Below are 18,209 nucleotides of genomic sequence, written 5' to 3' on the forward strand. Positions count from 1 at the left end.
TAATTTTTTCTATATATTTTTAGTTGTCTATCTAATTTCTTTTAGTAGAGACGGAGTCTCGCTCTTGCTCAGGCTGGTCTCGAACTCCTGAGCTCAAAGGATCCGCCCGCCTCGGCCTCCCAGAGTGCTAGGATTACAGGTGTGAGCCACCGCGCCCAGCCTGGTCTGTTATCTTATAAACCCTCACAACAAACCTAGGAGGCATGTTGTGTTATTAGCCCCATTGTACAGTTGAGAAAACTGAGGCACAGAAAGGTTAAAGGAGCTATCTGGAGTCATACAACTTACTGGTTCCAAAGCCACAGTTCAAACTCAGGCTGCCTGGTGTCAGAGGTCATATGCTTAAGTACCACGCTACCCTCCAAGTCTGCCGTGCCCACCATTCCAAGTGCGGAGGACTCCCACTCCTCTATTACCAACCACTTCGTCTCTAACACCAGGAGCGAAGGTGTCCCTCTGTCCGTGGCTGCTGAATGTTGTTATTATAGTTACTCACTGGTCAGCTCACATTCCAGACCTCTCTGGACTTGTCTCTTGACCCCTGGTCTACTCCCATTCTGATCTTTGGTGCATTCAGTGATGTGTTCTCCCACAAGAAACATGGCTGGGAACACCTTCAGTCCAACCCAGATGTCAGCATGTAACACTACTGAGAAAGCCATTCCTAAAATCCCAGCCCTCCTTGTATCTCAGATTGGGAGGTGTCAGAGGGCCATCCCTAGGTAATCCCTGTCCATTGTCATCATTGCCAGAAACACTCAGGAAGCTCCCAGCCACCCTTGGCTTGTCCAGTGGGGATCCCCACAGCGTGCCCTTGACCTCAGCCAGAGAGGCCTCCAGAGAGCTTCAGCCTTGCCCAGTGATCTCTGCTTACCCAGACCCGGGAGCAGAGCCTCTGGAGGCTGTGCATGGCATACTAGGGAGACCCCCAGCTCAGGGCAGGGGGCAGTAGGGGCGAGGCCAGCTCACACCTTACTCCCATCTTTGCCCAGACCCTGGACTTGCTCGCCGTCACCCCTCCCAGCAGGCCCCACGTGCTCTGCTTATTCTTGAAGCATGCAGCTCTCCAGGGAAGATGTACACAGCGGAGGAAATCTGAGCCAGTCTCCTCTCTCCAAGGTCATCCTGAAAGTCGAGTTGAGCTGAGCGGGGGAGCATAAAGGGGTCCCTCCCTCACCCCCATCCCTGCAACCTCCTCCCAAGCAGCCCAGTTTTGGCTGGCGCCTTCTCTCGCCTGCCTTACAGCTTGTTGAGAAGAATGAGCTGCTGGAAGGACACTTTGCAGCTCCATAAATAATCACGATGTCGAGCACAGGAGACGAGAGTTGTGCCCCCCAAGGTGGGCGGAGGGGGCTGGGCGTGGGCTGGAGGCCTCGTTCCAGGGCCCATTGTTCTGGCTCTGTTTCCTCCAAGGAGCTGCTTTTAGCTCGGCCTCAGCCTCGGTGGTGTCAGCATCTCCTTCCACCCCCGGGTGATTTCGTTTCCCGGAGGGGCGGAAGCAAGCGAACCACAGAGCTGTTGCTGCAAGAGAGCAAGAGGTCCAGACCGAGTGGGGAGGCGGCCGCTCGAGAAAGTTTTTCCGCAGACGCAGAGATGGATGCCCAGGAATCGATCCCTCTGAAGATGAATCACGGCACGATGCACAAAGAAAACCCCTTTGGTCTGAACAGGCAGATAACGTTCCTGACAGGGCCTCTGCTCCATGTCAATTTGTTGTGATTGGTGGAAGAACGAGGCAGGGGATGGGGAGGGAGGGAGATGAGGTGGGGGGAGGTTGAGGCGGCACACAAAGAGATGACGGGGACACAGAGAGAGGTGCACACAAAGGTGGACAGGGGCAGAGACCCCAAACAAGACTCAGAGACTCAGACACTTATGCAGATGAGAGACGTGGAGACAGTGATGCTGAGACAGAGAAAGGGAGAAACAGAAACAGAGGGAAACAGAGCCGCCATGGAGAGATTCAGAATGAGAAGGCAGACACGTTTTCTTCCTTCAGTTTCGTCGGGGCTTTGGGGGTGGGCAGACTTGCATTTTGCTGGGCATCAAACATTAACTAGGCATTCAGGTCATGTTAGGTGTTGTCCCATTGCTACAAATGAATCAAAACAAATGTTTGGGTATATATACTTTGAAACATCATGTTGTACACAATACATACATACAATGTTATCTGTCTCATTAAAAACCTTAAAAATGGAAAAAGGACACAAATGTTTGGCCAACTCTCAATTACCAATGAATTGTTCCCATGCGTAGCTTCTCCACGAGTCCACGGGGTCTCCCTTCAATTACAGATGTGCGTTTGTGTGTGTGTGTGTGTGTGTGTGTGTGAGAGAGAGAGAGAGAGAGAGAGAGAGAGAGAGAGAGAGAGGGAGGGAGAGGGAGAGCCGTGTTGCATTCACTGGCCAGCCAGATTAGGTTTGGATTTATCTTTCCCTTTGAATTAGCAGTGCTTGCCTATATCCATTCGGGTAATGAAAAGGTAACCGTGAGGGAATTCGCAGCGTGCTCCGCATATCCCCAATGCACCACGAGATCAGGCTTTTTCTAATTATAGTCCTGGATTCAGAGGCTCTCAGAACTTGGTTCATCAGAATTGGACAGAAACCTTATAGGTCTCCCAGTTCAGCCCCTTCCATTGCACAGATGGAAAAACAGAGGCACACAGGCCACGGGGGCCTGATCAGGAGCATGCACGCATTTGCAGCCTCCCAGCTGCCTCCTGCTTCTACTTGCACAAGCGAAGAGATGGAGGCGCCCATGTCCTCAGGACAGAGGGTCCCCAAAGCCAGGCTTTGCGGACTCAGAATCCTCCTTGCTGACTCTGCCTCTCACTGACCAGTGCTTGAGCTTTTCATTCTTGGCCTGTGGGAGACTTGGCAGGGGTGTCTGGGGAGTGGAGCTCAGAGGTATTAACAGAAGAAAAGCATCCATCTTTGATGTTTAGGCAAACCGCTTCTCCCTTGGCACATCGGAAATGCATCATCAGATATGGGGGGGATAAACACTGGGGATACACATGGAGGCCAGCTGGGAGGCAGGTCCTTCGGAGAGCCAGGAAGGTAGAGTGACCACTTCTAAAAACTCATTCCAGGAAGCAAGTAGCACCTAGCCTGCTAGGGCAGCAGTTCCCAGCTGGGGGCAATTCTGGCAATGTCTGGAGGCATTTTTGGTTGCCACACTGCAGTTTCCACTGGCATCTGGTGGGTAGAGGCCAGGGATATTGCGAAACATCCTATAATGCACAGGACAGCCCCCCACAAGAAAGAACTATCCAACCCAAACTGTCAGTAGTGCCAAGAAGCCCTCCTCTAGAGGGAGCAACCCCTCCTGTTCGTCCTCCATCTTCCACACACAACTCACGATCAAGTGTGGAAATCCTCACTGTTTTGCCTGTGTAGACACAGGTCTTGTTCCCGCTGCGTCGCACAGCGTGGTCTCCCTAGTGGGCGGGATGGGAGAGACCTGGATGACCTGGAGCCTCAGCTGACCACGGAGGCAGATCCTACTCATCCGGCGGTCCCCTCCTTCCCTCTCTGCTCGTCTGACAGGATGACCCTTCCAAAGACAGAATGGTTTTTCAAGGGCACTCTGGGAGCTGCCATGCCTGCTGGAACTCCAGGCTGGAACTTCCAAGGTCATTTGTAGGAGACATGTTTGCTAACGGGGGCGGCTCTCAGGGAGGACTTTCTCTTCCTACTTCAGCTTAGGAAGGAGGAGGAAGGAAAACAACCTCAACTTGCTGTCATCCTACCTTCTTTCCTTTTCAGTCTTACCTCATGCAGCCTCTGCCCACATCCTTATCCATTTTCTGTTCCGAATCTGCCTTGTCCAGGCCCTTGCCAAGAGCCCTTTTGCTCTCTCGATGGCTCTTTTCTGCCCAAAGCTAAATATTACATAACACAAAGCAAGTGGTTTCCTCCCTTCTCCTGGAAACCTAGACACCCCCACCACTGTAGATGACTGTCACCAGCCTCACTCTCTACACTTGGCTGTACCGGGTCAACGTTACCCCAGAATGGTCCCTGGTCCCCAGAGCATCCCCCAGGGTGGCTTCATTGTGCTGACCCTTCTCCTTGACCACTACACCTGTTGACAAAGGAATGGACGCATAAGAGCTGCTTAGGGACCCTGGTGGAACAGAGGCTATAAACATGAAATACGTGGATCAATGTTTATACCATTTACTGGCATGTGTGACCCAGGCAATGACAGCATAAACATTTGTCACACAGAATGCAAGGGGCTGGCTGGAGGGAAGCATTGTTTCTTCCATCTTTGTGAATTACAAAGCCCGCCTCCCCCCAAATGAGTGTGGTGGAGAAGCTGGAAGAGGTGGGGTTCACATGATTATAGAGCCAGACACTCATTCTTGCTCATTTTTATTCTGGTCAGGGTTATGTGACTCCAGAGAGGGAAAAAAGAGCATCAGCTTTGACATCCAACAGCCTGGGTTCAAATTCTGACTTGGGCAATTGCTGGTTTTGTGACTTGGGGTAGGTTATAATTTCTCCTATCTACAAAGTATGGTAATAATAATCTTACTGGGTCATGAGGCAAAGTGAATGAGATAACGTGTTATAATGGCACACAGTAGGTACTCAGCTAATGGTACTTAAGGTTAAGTTCCCTTTGCCTTCTCAATGACCAAGAATGAGCAGAGTCTAAAGGCATCTCATCCTTTCCTTTGTCTCCAGGCAGCCTAGCTACCAAATAACCTTGGAGCACACAGTAGGTGCTTCGTAAATGTTAGTTCCCTTCCCTTTGCCAGAAAGATGAAGTCACTGTTTTGTTTGCCAATTTGCATTCCCAACTGAAAAAGTTTGCACATCTACACCCTTAGCATTTACATACAATAAGTTCTTGATGTTTGCCTCAGAGGAGAATGACTGACTCCCTCCCTCGGTGGGGCCCTGTCAGTCCTGCCAGAGGATCCTTCACAAACTAAAGAATGGGCAGCCTGGCTCATCTTTGCTACCTCTGCCCTCTCCCTGCACCCTTTACCAGCTACCTCTGCCTAGACAAGGCATGGTTGAGAATGCAGGTCTGGACAGCGAACCCTTCAGGCTCTGCTAAAGTCCCTGCCCTGGGCTATGCTAGGGTGGGGTGAGCAAATGTGGGTGCAGAGAGAGTTAACACCACAGAGGGGCATGGACTATGGAGACCACAGCCCTCTGGGGATTCAGGACTCCCTAGAATTAGAAGGGGACAGGATTCTGCTGTGATCTAACCCAGAAGGCCGTATGATTTTGAGAGTCCTGTTGGCCAAAACTGACCCACTGCTAGGTCACGTCCACCAGGTGGGCCAGACCTACACCAGAACCACACCCAGCTTCTCCACGCTCTTTGAATTCTGAGTTAGAAAAGCACATAGTAGGTGCTCAGCTGGGGGGATCCCTGGCCCAAGATTGACCTGTTCTGGCTTCTGCAGCACTCCTGCGGAGGTCCCTGCAGGCCTCACAGCCAAGCTCTTGCTGCTCCCAAACTGCAGAAGGCCTGCCGTCTGCCTCCCCAATTCCAGGAGGCGAGATCTCCACATTCAGATACTTTGTGTGACTTGGGAGGTACCGAGACAAGGGAGGCAGGGAGGGAGCACTTCCGAGAGTCTCACCATATAATCCAGCAACTAACGAGTATCTTCCAGTCCCATCCTGGGCATTCCGGTGAGAAAACCTGGGGCAGACGCAGGCGAAATCCCCTCTCCCTTCCTTCCCGCTCTCTTCCTCCCCCTCTTTCCTTCCTTCCGTAGGGCACACCGCCCTTTCCCCTCACCTGTCTTCCCGCAAGTTCCATTTTTGGAGCCTCAACTGTGTGTGTGTGAAAGCAGAGATAGGCTTCCTCCTCGAGCATGCCTATGTGTGCAAACCTTGCTACTTCCACAAGGGCTCTAAAGGGGATAACAAAATTAAATTAAATCGTGTACAATGTAGTCAAATTATAGCATTTAAGCACCATTTCAGCTCATGAAGTACCTTTATGTTTAATCACCAAAATACCCCGTAAAGTGTCCTTCCTTAGCCCTGAATTACAAATAAGGAAACCAAGGCTCAAATAGGATAAGCACTTGCCCCAGGCCCCACCAGTGGTAAGAGACAGAGGTGGGCCTGGAAGCCACATCTTCTTTTATTTTTTTTTAATTCAGGATATGATGGGGGTACAAACATTTTGGTTACATGAAATGCGTTTGCCTCGCTCAAGCCAGGGCTACAAGCGTGTCCCTCCCCCACAGAGTGTGCCCCGTTTCCATCAGCTATAGAAGCCCTTTCCACCTCACGGAAGAGTTGGTGGGAGCAGAGGAGTGGGTGTGTCCAAGCATCTAGGACCAGAGAGCTACAGCGAGTTGTAAGTTGGGGTTTCTGAGAGCCGGCCGACAGCTGGAGAGGAAAAGGCAGGGACAAGACGGTGTCAGAACGTGGAGAGGCAGGGGCTGTCGGGGAGGTGGGCGTGAGGAGGGCAGGGGCCTGGGGCAAAGTTGTGCCCCAGGGGGCTGAGGGGCAAAAGCATTGCGGAGGGACAAGGGGACAGAGAGAGGCCTTGGCCTGCTCCCTCCCTGAGTCTCTCTCCCTGTATCCCTGCCTCCATTTTTTGGCTTTTGTCCCTCCCAGAGCTGCCCCCAGCACCCCAACCCAGTGCACACACTTATCTTACAGGACTTCCTGGGGGGCTGGGAAACTCATAGAAGGTTCTGGCTCACCCTCTCTCCCATGCTCACTCCTGCTCCTCTGCTTCTGTGGACACCCGGCCCCACTGTAATGTGACCACAAGGGACGTTGTCTTGCAAAGGTCACAGAATTATACGGGTCATCTGGTCAGCCCTCGGGGCGCAGTGGAGGAAACTGAGGCCCAGAGCACGCAAACTGGCTAAGAACTGGGGCAGGTGCTGGCATAGCCAGACCTTTTCCCCCACTGCAAAGCTGGGCGCCAGGTGGGGGTGGGGTGCGGCGAGGACCCTGCAGCCACCAAGGCACAGCCGGCAGGGCTGTAGCCCGAGACACAGAGTCGGTCCCAGACGCGCTGTCTCCAGGGCTCCCCTTCCCTCCCTGGCTCGCTGTTTAGTGTTTTTAAAGCACATCTGAGTTCAGTGCTCTTGCTACAGTAAATATCTAATAATCATTTCAGACTCTATTACTTGCCTCACAAAATAGTGCCTGGAAATGGTGCTGATTTAATTTTGTGCTGAGAGAGAAAAGACTCCGGAGAGGCCTGACACATCTCAAGTGCTGCTGACTGTGGTCCGGGACGAGGGGTGGCCCAATGGCTAGCGCCTGGCACTGAATACCTACGCTCGTTGTGGGGACCTTGGTGCTTTTCACCCTGCTGAGCCAGGCTGTCTCATCACGAAAGCTGCTGAGATTGTTCGTGCGTGCGTGTGTGTGTGCGTGTGTGTGTGTGTGTGTGTGTGTATGAGAGAGAGAGAGAGAGCAGAGCTTACTAATTTACAGGCTGGAGTCTATCTCTGAGTATTGGCATACAAATGTATATGCCACATGTCACTCTGCCATGTGTGTATGTATGTGCATATATATACCTATGTTCAAACATGAGATGGGGCCCATATTTTTGATGTTCACAACCACCCCCAAAATGGTCCCCACAAGAGACCACACTGGAAGTCAGAGGTTGTAATAATCCCATCTACTCCACTCTTCGCAAATTGCTCCCACACCCATTATGTCCGTGCATCCTCACAACCCAGCTATTTCCATGTCCATTTCGCAGATGAGGATACTGAGACCCAGGGAGCTCTGAGCATGGACTGATATGTTGGTTTTGACTCTGGTTTTGACTCCATGAGATCATAGAGGCCCAAAACACCAGATTCAGAAACACAATTTTTGGTGTCAGAGTTGAATCCTGACTTTAGCATTTACTAGCTGTGAGATTTGGGGCAGAGGATTCTCTTGCTTGATCTGTGGTTTTCTTATCTGCAAAATGGGTATCGCAGTAGCTACCTGCTTATCTCACAGTGAGGTTATAGAGGGTAAATGGTTGATGTGAGAATTATGCAAGCTAACAGCTGTAAATGCTCCACACAATGCCAAGCCTGTCGCAGGCACCTGAACATGTTTGCTCTTACGTGATGAGCTGATCCAGTTTCCATGCCCTTGTCTGCAGGGCCAGCTATTTAAAAGTCCCATCTCCTTGCTCTGGGTCAACCATTGCGTCACTAGGTCAGCAGTTTGAAAACGTTTGGATTTCAGAACACTTTTATGCTGTTAAATATTATTGAGGATCCCAAAGAGCTTTATTTATGTGATTTATGTCTGTTTTTATCTTCTGGTAAATTTTGAAAATATTTATTACTGTAAAATCATGATAAGAAGTCCATTGCATATTAACATAAATTTCATATAATTTATGAAAAATAACTGTATTCTACAAAATAAATTTGCAGGAAGAGTGGCCTTGCTTTACATGTTTGGAACTCTCTGTGATGTTTGGCTAATGAAGAAGACAGCTGGATTCTCATATCTGTTTTGCATTCAATCTGTTCTGAAATCACATGTCACGCAGCCTCTGGAATATGCCACTGCACACTTGAGAAAGAATAAGAGTGGAAAAGGCAAATAATATCTTTGTATTATTGTAAAAATCACTGTGGCCTCACCATTCCTCAGAAGTCCCTGGACCCTGCTTTGAGAAGCACTGCATGAGATGAACACCAAGCTCCCTCTCTGTCCAGGCAGACTATGCTTCTATACATTTCTTTGACTATATCTGGAAAATTAAGATGGACTAAGACAAAAGCAACTAGTAACCTTCTTAGATTTCTCCCTCTTAGGACATTGACTCATGGACCTAACAGGGACAAACTAAGGTTGGCTACTTACGGTTAGCTGAGCCACGAATAGTTACCGGCTTCTTCACTTGCATCTACCATTGGCCTTAGGCTGAGAAGCTGCTGACTGATTGATTTATACCATATGTTGTGCCAGTGAGAATGTGTTTGAATTTAAGAAACAGAAAAGCAAGCTCAAAATGATTTCAAGAGTAAGTGGATTTATTATCACACATAGCAAGAATTCCTAAGCTTAAGTGATTGCAGGGATGATTGCTTCAAAGGCTTGACAATAATCATCAATGACCCGGGTTCCATTTTTTTTTCTCTGCAGTCTTATTATAACAGCCTTGTCCCTCATGCTCACAAAATGGCTGCATCAGTTCCCACCATCACATACTGACACCACGACACCATTATCAGATAAATTATTTCTTTTGGGCCTTTTTATATTAGTGAGAAACATTTTCCCAACTGACTTTCTTTCAAAACTTATTGAGCAGAATGTGATCACATGCTATATTAGGTTTCTAGGGCTGCTGTACCAAAATACCACAAACTGGGTGGCTTAGAACAACAGAAATTTATTGTCTCACAGTTCTGGAGGCTATACATCTAAAATCAAGCCTTCAGGAAGGTCACGCTTTCTCTGAACCATGAAAGGGAAGGATCTTTTCTTGCGTCCTCAGTCTTGGTAGCCCAAGCCATCCTTTGGCTTGTGGCAGTATAACTCTCTTCCTGTGTCTCATTACATAGTCCTCCCTCTGCACGTGTCTGTGTCTGTGCCCAAATTTGCTCCTTTTTAAAAGAATATCGATCACATTGGATTAGGGCCCTCCCAAACGATCTCATCTTAACTTAACCTGCACCTGCAAAGACCCTATTTCCAAATAAGGTCAAATTCACAGGTACGGGGGGTTAGGACTTCAACATATCTATTTGGGGGGGTGGTGAGCACAATTTCACCCATAACACCTGCCCTTTCTTAAATCGCTGGCAGGCAGATCCAGGAAGGCCATTAACAATGTCTGCTGCCTGTGGGACTGATGTCATTGTGTGTGTCTTTCCAAGGGCCTCCCACCCGGAGCTTCCAGTAAAGCAGCGATTATCTTCCTCTCTGCTGGGCCTCTCCCGATGGAATGAATTTTTTGTTAGTTTGAAATGCTGTTCTCCCCTTCCCACTCACACCCACCCCGCACCCTCAGTTTTAGTAACGTAGCTGATTTTGAGGGGAGCCCAGGAGTTTGAGGTTGCTGTGAGCTAGGCTGACGCCACGGCACTCTACTCCAGGCAACAGAGTGAGACTCTGTCTCAAAAAAAAAAAAAGAAGTAGATGAAAAGGGGAAAAAATCACTCACAGCTTCAAAATACAACCATGATTACTTTTTAAAAAATTTTATTTTTTCAGACATTTTGCTGTGTGTTTTTTATTTACCAAATTTGGGATCCTGCGTGTATTGAAGACCAGTCATACTACTTTTAGGAGAGTAATGCCTGTTGTTCTAATTATAAAATTGAGGGAATGCAAAGAAACGTGAATCTGATGTCCAGATCTAATTCCCCAATAACAACCACCATTGTCATCGCCTTGGGTCTGTCTAGTTTGCTCCCCTGCTAAGATTCTAAAATAAAATATTTAAGATTATACCATATATATTTGTGTGTATATAGGATTTTTTTTTTATCCCAGTTCACCAGTAACATTTACAAGTTGCACAAAAAAGGTACCATAAGGAGCGGCTTGGTGGCACATAATAAATATCTTCTGCTCAGACTTTCATTCCACTATTTTTTTTTTTATTTCAGCATATTATGGGGATACAGATACTTAGGTTACGTATGATGCCCTTGTCCCCCCTTCCCCCCAAGTCCGAGCTTCAAGTGTGTCCATTCCCCGGGAGGTTGTTTGTGCATATGCCCGTCCCCTCCTCCCCCCTCCCCCTGCCCAACATCCAATAGATGTTATTCTTATATGTGCACTTAAGTGTTGATCAGCTAATACCAATTTGATGGTGAGTACATGTGGTGCTTGTCTTTCCATTCTTGGGATACCTCGCTTAGTAGAATGTGTTCCAGCACTTTCCAGGAGAATACGAAAGGTGCTATATCACCATTGTTTTTTAAAGCTGAATAGTACTCCATGGTATACAAATACCACAGTTTATTAGTCCACTCATGTATTGATGGACATTTGGGTTGTTTCCACATCTTTGCAATTGTGAATTGTGCTGCTATGAACATTCGGGTGCAGTGTCTTTCTTATACAGTATCATTTGTTCTTTTGGGTAGATGCCCAGTAATGGGATTGCTGGATCAAATGGTAGTTCTACTTGTATCTCTTTAAGGTATCTCCATATTGCTTTCCACAGAGGTTGCACTAGTTTGCAGTCCCACCAGGAGTGTTTGAGTGTTCCTATCTCTCCGCATCCATGCCAACATTTATTCATTCCACTATTAAAAAAGTATAATGATTCAGGACATTAGTGACCAGGGGACTGGAGGAACAGGGCCTCTTCACCCAGGGCGGAGTGGACTGGGTGAAAACACAGGGGTCTCGCCGCATCCCGTGACCATGGTGGAGTTGGGGGAAGACCCCACACCGAGGGGAGGCAGCAGCTTCCTCTCCAGGGTCTACTCTGACAGTTGTCATAAGCCTCCCTGCCCTTCCTGTGAGGCCTCCAGGATGCAGGGGACAGATCCAGGAGGGCCCTAAGTGATGCCTGCCTCAGAGTCCACGCTCGCCCCAGGCACCCACCTGGCTCAGCACCTAGCAGGTAGGAGATGCCACTGATGGTGAGTGACAAATGGCTGGCCTGGGAGGGTTCCACCCCTTCTCTAGACCCTGTCCTGCTGGGTTAAATGGGAGGGGCAGACATGCTTTCCAACGGCCTTTGCAGCTCTCTCCACCCAGCATCCTCCTCTGCCCCAGCTGAAGGCTGAGTGCCACTGGTCACCTGGACCTGTTAGGGGGGCTGTGGCCCCCCTGTTCTCAGTGCTGAAGGCCTCTGAACACTTCCAGTCTCCTTCCCTGCCCTCCCGAGCGTGTTGCAGAGCCAGGCCTCTAGGCCCCCAGAAGGGCCTGTCACCATCCCTCCCACCACCCCCGAGGCAGAGGGCAAAGCTTCTCCAATGAGGATGGCCGCGGGCCTGGGGCTCCTTGAGAGCACCATGGGGACAAGCCCCGCCAGCTGGGCCCCTGCCTCCCTGGCCTTCCAAGCTCTCCCCGCAGCTCGCCTCGCTCGTCCACACCCACCGACTGTGCCTGCTCCCATCCCTGTCCCTCCTCAGACCTCTGCTCCCCCGCCACGCCCACGCCCTCCTCCCGCCCTGGCCTGCACCCCTGCCTTCCCGTGTGATGGGAAAGGTTAAGTGGAGACACGCTCGCCCTGTCTGCTGAGATAGAGACGCAGCAACTTTCTCCCCTAATCAGTCTGTCAGGCATGATTAGGCTGCGGCGAGACTCCGCGCTCCAGCCCAGCCGGCCCTGCAGGCTGACAGCTTGCAGCCAGGACGCACACGCACAAACACACCCACAATCCACCCAGGCTGGGGCTGGGACCTCCCCGTTGTGACCGGGGAAGACTATCTCAGCAGAGAAGGCCATCACTTGGGTGACCACTCCTCGAATCATTCCTTCCTTTATTCCACGAGCACGTACAGAGTGGCTTCTCTGTGGCAGGTCCTGTTCCGGGATCTGCGAAGCATCAAGGAACAAAGCTGGGGGACGAGGCTGCCCCCAAGGAGCCTACAGGCTAGCAGGGGACACAGCCAACCTCCGGGAAGCTTGCCTATAAACGAGGGAACGTTGCAACATCGGAGGAGATGCTGACTGCTTGGCGAGGACGGGGAAGGGGAGCAGGGCAGGGGGCCGGGATGCGAAGGGGCTGGGACATTTGCAGGAGGCGACTAGATCTCCTTGCTCTGGGAACTGCTTGCCCTCTGGAGCAGACGGCTAGCCATGTGACCTCGGGCAAGTCACTTCATTTCCCTGTTCCTCAGTTTCTTCATCTGTGAAATGGGGCTGAAAACACTAGCTGCACTTCATGAGATTGTCATGGAGGATATGAGTTAATTACATGTGAACTGTCCCACGAGGGCTTGGGATAAGGTAAGTGCGCAGTGAGGGTTTACTGCCCAGGATTGATCTGAGTTAATAAATTGGTCCCATAAGGTGGCACTCACCCGGAGGACTAAGCGCTAGCCTAAAGTGGCACAGATGACAGGAAGTCCCTCCCTCAGAACAGGGCCCTGAAGACAAGGGACACAGGGCACAGGGAAGGTAAGTTAGGTCAGGCCGGTTGGAGCCCACGACACAGAGGCTAGAGAGGGGAGGATCAGAGCGAAAAACATTCTTCCCACTTCTGATTTGGGTCAAGCCAGGCCTCCAGGCAAAACTGAATTTCATCCCCCAGGAAGGTAAGCTGTACCCAAACCTTCTCTATAAAAATAATATGCAAATAGCACAGCTTGGCACATACATAGGCCTCCTGCGGGAGTCTGGGGACCCCGGCGCATTTTGCTTAGCCTCTGTCCTGAAGCTGTCTCCTCTCTCCTCCTCCCCGACCTCCACCCCTCTCTTCCCCAGCCTTCCAGCACAGAGATCCCTCCATGTGGTGGGTGCCCCAGCCGGTGAATTCACTCTGTGTGGGCGCCTATAAATAAGTCAAGTGGAAAGTTACACAAACAGAATGAGGACATCCTTGCTTAACACCCGGTCTCTTTGCTCCCTGGCAGTTTGGGTCAAGATCCCAATCTCCTTACCTCCTGAGTCCCTAGACCTGCTCAGAGAGCCCTGACTCTGTTGTGGGAACCTCCAACCCTAGGGCTTCTGCTACAGGTGCCCACACTCATGACCACAGTTGGAACTGGTGGGAAGGGGAGACACAGCCCTGTCCTCGGGGAGCCCCAGTCTGAGCAGGGACACGGCCCTGTCCTTGGGGAGCCCCAGTCTGAGGGGGGACATGGCCCTGTCCTCAGGGAGCCCAAGGCTCAGGGGAGATTAAACAAACAAAAAAACAAGACTAGAATATTCTCTTGAGGCCCTGAGAATGAGAAATACTGGATAGAAAGAACTTTCCATGGCTGTGAACTCCGATACTGCTCCCTTGAGGACGAGAAGAGACAGAAATAGGGACCTCACCCCTCCTGTACCAAACCCCGGTCTCCAGGGCCCAGAGTGCTGCCCAGGAGGACGCGGCACATCCTTCACCCCCCTTCTCCTTCCTCCCACGTCGCTCGAGCCCGGCACTCTGCAAAGCCTTTCCGTGCCCGCCTTCCTCTGGCTTTACAGCCCTTCACGCTACAGGAGCTTTACGGGTGCTCTGGGATAAGGCAGGCGGGAGTATCACCCTTGTCGGCCAAATAGTGACTTATTTTTTCATTTCTGAAGTGGAGACCATTGCACCGCCTGCCTCATGGGGGCGCTGTGAGAACTGAATGCGCGGGGAAAGCCGGCCACTCGGAGATACCTGGCACGGTGAACCCTCAGTAGCCCGCTGCTGCTACTGTTGCTACCACTTGTTGTGACGTTTATTCTGGGGTCTCCAAAGCATGGCCGCGGGTTGGGACGGGAGCTGTTCACTCCCGGTGGGGCGGGGCGCGGGGCAGAGCGGAAGGAAGCCGCTGTGGGCGTCCATGAGCAGCCACGCCGTGGAGAAGCCGCGGTGCAGGACACACTTCAGGGTTGTCCCCTCAGAGGGCAAGGAGGCCAGGACGTTGCTCCTCCGGCTCCCGTCTGTCCGTCGCCGAGTGCCACCGCGCCATCGACACCCGGCCGCTGGGCCTGGCCTGTGCATAGGCCAGGGGAAAGCCGGAGCTCGGTCACAGGGCTTGCGCAGGGCCTCACGGGCACAAACTGGGACAGCGGGTGGAAAGGACACTGACCCCATCTGCTGCACACACCCCTGGTCTCTTGGGAAATATAATTCTCCTTATTGGATTCCGCTGGACTCGGGACAGAATTCTGTAAAAAGTCCCCGCTGAAGTTTGCAGAGGCCACACTCCATCTGTTTGGGCCGCGGCTATGTCTCCAGTGCCAAGCACATGGCTCTGCATACAGTAGGTGCTCAACAAGTATCTTTGGGATGGCTGTATGGAGACCCCCATAATAATGCTTTAGGGCCCAACCTTATTTTCTTGTCTGTGCCTCTCAATGCTCACGCTCAGCCCTCCAGGGCGGGCCTGGACCCTGCAGCCCTCGTACCTGGCATGGTGCCTGGCACGTGGCGAGTGCTCGTGACGCATGTGTTGACTGAATGCTGGGGATTCCTGGAGTCCAAGGAGGATCAGAGCTCTGCCTGGGGTGAGAAATGGAAGACCAGAAGCCAGGTTACCCAAAGAGCGCAGAGGCTGAAATGGGAAGCCATCCAGAGAAAGGCTGATGGATAAAGATTAAAAGTGTCAAAGCCACCTGGAGAAGAGGCAGGAGACAATGTCTCATTGTCTCACCAAATTGGCTTTCCTGTGGGATTTCCACGCTGGCCCCAGGCTTGAGGAAGCTGCTGCAGAACCCGTACTACCCAGAGAAAAGATAAACAGGAATTTCTAAAGAAGGAAGGTCTGCAGACGGAGCTGTGTGAGCAACAAATGAGGTGGCCCCCCAGGTATGGTGCAGCCTTGGAGCAACGAGGAGTCTGAGAACAGTGGACACAGCAGAGGGACTGCCACAGCATGAAGGGAGCTGGAAACTGAGTGCCGGTGGGCCTCTGTGGCCTCCTTCAGTCTGGTGGCTGATTGAGGAGGGAAGGGAGATGGGAGCAGGGGAAGGACAGCAACCCCCGGAGCAGGGAGACCACCTTAGATGTTCTTTCTGGAGCCCCATTTCCTCTAGACAAGGCCAACCTTACAACAGTGTCTGACAGCAAGGGATGATTTTAAAGGTGTACCAGTCAGCCATTGCTCCCATAATGCCGTGTAACAAATCACCCCCAAATTCAGTTGTCTAAAACATTATTCATTCAACTTCAGACCTTTTTTTTTGTTTCTAAAATTCTTTCACAGTTCTCCCATCAACATGTGGGGTCTGTGTCCTCTCTCCTTGAGTCTGAGCTGAACCTTAGTGATGAGCCGGTAACCAGCGCTGAAATGGTCTACCTCTGGATTTCTGTTATGCAAATAATAAATATAGTTTTAGTTGGAGATTCTGTTACTTTCAGCTGAAAGCACCCTAATAGATGCAAAGGTATTTTAAGTCACCTCAGAAACCAGGGAGAGATTTTTAGCCAGCAGGTCCCTCCCCCGGAGCCCCAGAGACACGCCTCCATGGATGCAGCTGTGGACCCAGCAGAAACAGTTCTCGTTACTGCCAGTCCTTAAGCACCTCTCCCCTCACACCACCCCACCCCAACTAACCGGAATGCTCTCATACCCTCTCTCGCCACGTCTTGCACATCCCCCTCCACCCTTAGGATCTGTAATTCCTGTCCCCCTCCCAAATGCAGCGGGATTGTCCCACTGTGGGAGAAACATGTGTCTGCCCTTTACCACTCAGGGAATCACCCAAGCAGTTGGCCCTGCCGGCCCCTGCTACAGGTGGGCTCAGAGCCACCAGCCTCAGCTCTGGCAGTAAGCAGCACCATGCCAGCCAGATGGGTTTACGCTAAAGCACACAGGGATTCGGGGGATTACTGGTAGCAGTGTGGCTTCTGGGTCAGAGGTCTGGATCACGGAGCTGCAGAAGTAGAAAGCTCTGGAGTATTGAACTCTGTAGGGGATGCAGCCAGGAGATCCCTGGTGCTGAAGGAGAAGAGGTGACCAGAACAAGCGCCATGGGTTGATCTGTGGTTTTAATGGACCTTCTGTCCCCTGTGATGCATTTGTGCCTTGTTATATAGTAGTGGAACATTTTCTCTCTGTCTCTGCACTTCTGAGTGCCTCTCATCCTGTCTTCCCCTCTTACTCTGTATGTGCGTATCTGTCTGTCTGTCTTTCCAGCTTTCTCTCAGTCTTTGTCAACCTGTATGTCGCCCTCTCTATACCTCACCTCTCCCTTGCTCTCTCACGCACGAGGAGGGCTCAGCAAATCTGAGCCAAGTGTTTACTGACTTTCTGGGAGTACGTGTTTGTCTCTACCAGCCTTCATGAAGTCCTCCTTCAGTTTTTAAAATTTTAAACTCAAACATTTTAGGCCTGGGGGTGATAAACAACTTCAGACGGCATTTAAAGACAGATGAAATTTTCTTCTCAAGGCTAAGAAGGACTTTTGCTCCACTGGCCATAGCAAAACAGATTCTGAGTAACACGTTTTCATTTGTTGCAGAAGCTGGAATTGTGTGATGTCATTTTCCTTATCTCTGACAAACATATTTGACAATACATTTGTCTGTGGGCTGCATGAGAACTTCTGGAAATCTACGCTGTGCGTGGTCACTGGAAGGAACGGCCCATGTGCACACCCAAGGCCCTTCCCCAGGCGGGTTAAGGTCTCTGTCCACCTCCCATGCTTCCTGGCAGGACAGACTCGCTTCCTCAGACATCTGCCCCCTTGCCTGATTGGCAGCTGTCCCCACGTCCATTCCCCCCACTTCCCCATCTGGGAGCTGAGCTGTTGCATTCTTAAATGTTCAGATGACTCATATTAGAACAGACTTCTGGAACAGTGAACTTAGAGGGGGCAGCAAACTTTCAGGCTTGGCACCCTTCCCCATTTCCTGCTAGGGGGATGACATTTTCTGAAGGCAGAAAAGCTCTGCAACATCTGCATACTGGCTTTCCTTGGTAGCCCTTCTGCTTGCTTAATTGAGCTAGAATATTTCAGTTAAACATGGGGTGTTCTGGGCTTGCTACGTAGATGCAATCCCTGGCACCTGCGTGGGGGCGGACGAGGTGAAGACTGGCTGGCAGGGAAGATCCAGAACTGAAGGTCTTGAGGTTCACTTGGGGCGCTAAGGTTTTTGAAATATCAGAGGCTGAGAAAGACCTCTGGCCAAAATGGAAAGCTGGAACGCTCCCCTGGCTCTCCTCCTCTTCACCCTTTCTCTCATGCGCAAGGGTTGGGAAAGGACTGGAGGGGAAGTTGGACTTATAGAACTGGTGGAAATGCCCTTTTTAGAGTTGAGCATAAGCAGAGGCACTGTTTGACCTTCACGAAGCACTGGGTCCTCTGGGGTCAAGGGATCTACTCTAATTCTGTCACCAAAATGGTGTGTAACTGGGTGCGGTGGCGCACGCCTGTAGTCCCAGCTACCTGGGAGGCTGAGGCAGGAGGATCGCTTGAGCCCAGAAGTTCGAGGTTGCGGTGACACAGCCGAAGGAAGTGGGCCTCCTCAGCCATGCCGGCTTCTCAGAGGTTGATCATGGCATTTCCTGAACATTAGGGCCAGGAGGAACGTTGGCCCCTCTTGTCCTACCTTTTTGTGTCACCCTGAGGGAAAGTGACACCGAACAGGGGGTGTGACTTGCCCAGCCTACTTTCCCAGTGTCCTAGTCC

Source organism: Propithecus coquereli, unplaced genomic scaffold (assembly GCF_000956105.1).
Source record: "Propithecus coquereli isolate 6110/MARCELLA unplaced genomic scaffold, Pcoq_1.0 Scaffold158, whole genome shotgun sequence".
NCBI lineage: Eukaryota > Metazoa > Chordata > Mammalia > Primates > Indriidae > Propithecus > Propithecus coquereli.